Below are 4,204 nucleotides of genomic sequence, written 5' to 3' on the forward strand. Positions count from 1 at the left end.
AAGTGGTTAAATAGTTCTGTCACCTTATTTTCATAGGCCTTTGGAGAGAGAATTGCTTCTCTTACTTATGTCAATTGCCCCCAGAATCTTAGCCCGTTCTCTTGGGGGAAGCCCCAGTCTACGAAACCCAGTCAGGCACCAATCTCTATCCTCTTAACAAGGCACCAAATGGGCATGCCCACACTTTCCACAAGGATGTGTTTTCCTGACTTCAAAGACTCAGACCATGTAAGCCAAATAAACTGATTAGGGAACTCATTAGATTGATCAAGAAACTCTTCTGATTGGTAAAATAATAAATCCAGATTACTTTTTTTTTAAAGTAGGAGCTTGCCAATGCATTTTAAGTGTTTGCAAATTACTTGAGGGAGGCAAGGTGCACATATCTAAGGGAATAGCTGTCACTACTATTTAAAAGTAAAATAAAAAGCAAGATCTACCATCTTTTGCTCTCAGTGTAAATCAATAGGAGATGATTTTATTGAAATTCAATTTAGACATATCTTGAATTAATAATATATTGCCATGCTTGCTTTGGCAGCACATATACTAAAAAATTGGAATGATACAGAGATTAGCACGGCCCCTGCACAAGAATGACACACAAATTCGTGAAACATTCCATATTTTTTATTATAAAGCAGCAATCATCAAAACTACTTGTTACTGGCTCAGAAATAGAGTGGTGGATCAGTGGGGTAGGTTAGGTACACAAGACACAGTAGTCAATGACTATAGTAACATGCTATTTGATAAATCCAAAGACTCCAACTTCTGGGATAAAAACTCACTATTTAACAAAAACTGCTGGGAAAACTGGAAAACAGTGCAGCAGAAACTGGGCATAGGCCAATCTCTTACACCATATACCAAAATAAAGTCAAAAAATGGATAAATGATTTAGATATAAGGGCTGATACTATAAGCAAACTGGGAGAGCAAGGAATAGTTTACCTGTCAGATTTATGGAGAATGGAAGAATTTATGACCAAACAAGAGCTAGAGAACATCATAAATTGCAAAATGGATAAATTTGATTACATTAAATAGATTAGGAAGGAAGCAGAAAACAGGAAAATAATTTTTACAACCAGTGTCTCTGATAAAGGCCGCGTTTCTAAAATATATAGAGAACTGAGTCAAATTCATAAGAATACAAGTCATTCCTCGGTTGATAAATGGTCAAAGGATATGTATGAATGGGCAGTTTTTAGAGGAAGAAATTAAAGTTGTCTATAATCATATGAAAAAATGCTCTAAATCACTATTGATTAGAGAAATGCAATTTAAAACAACTCTTAGGCACCACATCACACCTATCAGATTGGCTAATATGATAAAACAGGAAAATTATAAATGCTGGAGAAAATGTAGGAAAATTAGAACACTAATGCATTGTTGGTGGAGTTGCGAATTGATCTAACCATTCTGGAGAACAATTTGGAAGGCCAAAGGGCTATGAAAATGTGCATACCCTTTGACCCAGCAATACAACTTATAGGGCTGTATCCCAAAGAGATTATAAAAATTGGAAAAGGACTCACATGTATAAAAGTATTTATAGTAGCTCTTTTTGTGGTGGCTAAAAACTGGAAATTGGGGAATGGCTGAACCAGTTGTGGTATATGACTGTAATGGAATACTATTGTGCTATAAGAAATGATGAACAGGCAAACTTCAGAAAAACCAGGAAGGACTTATATGAACTGATGCTGAATGAAGTGAGCAGAACCAGGAAAACACGGTAACAACCACATTGTGTGATGACTGACTTTGAGAGACCTAGATCTTCACAGCAATGCAGGGACCTAAGACAACTCCAAAAGACTCATAATGGAAAATGCCATCCACATGTAGAGAAAGAACTTTGGAGTCTGAATGCAGATTGAAGCATAATATTTACTCTCATTTTTTGTTTTGTTTTGTTTTTTCTTTCTTGTTCTCATTCATTCTAATTCTTAGATACAACATGACTAATCTGAAAATATGTTTAATAAGAAGGTAGATGTAGAGCCTATATTAGATTGCACACTGTCCTGGGACAGGGGGCGGGGAAGGAGGCAGAGAAAATTTGAAACTCAAAAACTTATGGAAGTGAATGTTGAAAACCAAAAATAAATAAATTAATTAAATTTTTAAAAATGATATATTGCCTTTATGTAAGATAACTTTTTTAAAAAAATCAAGATAAGTAGAACAGGTAGTATTTTTTTTCCATTGATAAAGGAACTGAAACACAAAGTCTAAGTGGCTTAGTTAGTCAAGATCTCATCCAGCTAATTTGAAGTATGAGTGTGGATAAAAGTCTGTTTCCTGATTCCTCACTGGTTATTCTTTTCAGAGTTAAGTTATAAGATTTTGGAATTGAATACTTTCAAATTCAGATCATCAGATATTTATTGAACTTCTACTCTTCAGGGACTGTGCTTTTGCCAGGATTAATACAACTGTACACAGAATTTTATTATTTGACTTTTATTTTTTTCTTCTTTTTTTTCTTGTGATTTTATCAGTAGAAGGGCTCTTGGTGTGGACACTTCCTCCACCAATGAAGATCAGTTGCTTTATCTATTATATGGCAGAGGTGAGGCTTGAACAGTCTTCTTGACCCCCCTGTAGCAAGTATTGACAATGCTGTTTCTTTTAAGAGAAGGAATTAATTAAAAATTGTCACTTAATTCACTAGCAGTGGCTAGCTAATTTAAAGTTGTACATTGTACTGGATGGAAAGGTGGTCTTAGAGTCAAGATAATTGACATTCAAGTCTTGCCTTTGATCCACAAATCAAAAGCAAGCTAGGTGGAGTGATGAATATCGTGTGAGACTGAAAGTGAAAAAGATCTGAGTTCAGATCTTGCCACTGGCACTTATCAACAGTGTAACTCTAGGCAGAATACTTGCTGATATGTATTTACAAATGGAATTTCTTCATAGAGAAAGATCCCTATACAGATGTAATCAGAGGTCCAAACAAGGAAAAAGAAAAACAAAAAAAAACCAAGGCCGCCAAGATATGCAAGATTCCTGATGGAATTAGTTTTCCAGAAATCATGATTTTTTTTTAAACAGTGCAAAAACAACAGTGGAATTACTTTCAGTTACCTAGATTTTGGATGGCTGTGATGACCCTAACTAATCCTTCCATGCATAAACAGTTTTAGTGATAAACAGACTGTTATGAGAGAGACAGGTAGGAAAAGGGGATTATTTCCACTGCCTGTAGCTTTTGTTAACAACAAGGGATAATGAGTGCAATCACCAGACATTGCCATTACAGTCACATCCTCTGAATGAATTGCATGGGGACCTGTGCTTAGCTCACTCTGTTTGTTTATTTAGGGTGAGACTGACAGTTGTGGTATCTGTGAGAAGGAACTGTATCACAGTGACAGAATGCAGAGTGCTCTTTCATGTGTTACAGATTGCTAGGAAATTGGATAGGACCTCCTGAGAAATTGTATCTCACACCTTCCCCCAAGACAATTCTGTGGCATACGTTAGGAAAAAGCAGGGAGGGAATGATGGGTAAAGGTTGAATTTACTCTCTGTGGTGTCCTCTATACACATGGGCCTTTGGGCTTATCAGTGGACAGCGGTACCTTTTCTGTGTCCTAGAAAGCATCCTATATCCTTGAAGTTCTCCCTTTCTACTCATTTTTACCCAGACAGACACACAGACACAGACACAGAAATACACACACACACACACACGCACACACACACAGACACATACACATACACACACAGAGGAAAAACCTCTTTTCTCCTATTAACAGTCCAAGTGTCTAAACGCTGGAGAGATATGCAGTGATTCAGTGTTGAAATGGGAAGAAAATAATCCCTGGAAAGAAAATATGGCTTCAGGTGGTTGAAATCTCCCATTCCCCCAAGTCCCTGGTGAATCTTTATAGGTAAATATCTCTTGTTGTTGGGTCAGGCCAACTAACTCTTAGCTGGTGTGTCTGTCTTCTAAGTGAGACAATCAGTTTTGCCTTTGGGATCTTCATTAGTTAAAGTATAATAAATAGGCCTGGCACAGACTAAGCCAATATTAATTATTTTCCTTTTCATGAGAAAAGGCATAGCTGTGAAACATGGAACTCCTTCCCATTGGAAGAGAAAACAACTTCTGAGAGAAACATGTGTTTCATATTTAGTATTAATAAGTCATTTTCTCAAAAATACATAATTTGAAAGTCATTCT

The 4,204-nt window shown here is 36.4% G+C and overlaps 1 non-coding gene across 1 annotated transcript; it reads left to right on the forward strand.

The window, feature by feature from the left end:
* The first annotated feature begins 529 nt into the window (after positions 1-529).
* On the forward strand, positions 530-631 carry LOC118835023. The gene has a single exon (XR_005009389.1). It is a non-coding gene; the product is annotated as a U6 spliceosomal RNA (small nuclear RNA).
* The last annotated feature ends 3,573 nt before the right edge of the window (positions 632-4,204 follow it).

The sequence above is a fragment of the Trichosurus vulpecula genome, chromosome 1 (genome assembly GCF_011100635.1).
Source record: "Trichosurus vulpecula isolate mTriVul1 chromosome 1, mTriVul1.pri, whole genome shotgun sequence".
Lineage (NCBI taxonomy): Eukaryota > Metazoa > Chordata > Mammalia > Diprotodontia > Phalangeridae > Trichosurus > Trichosurus vulpecula.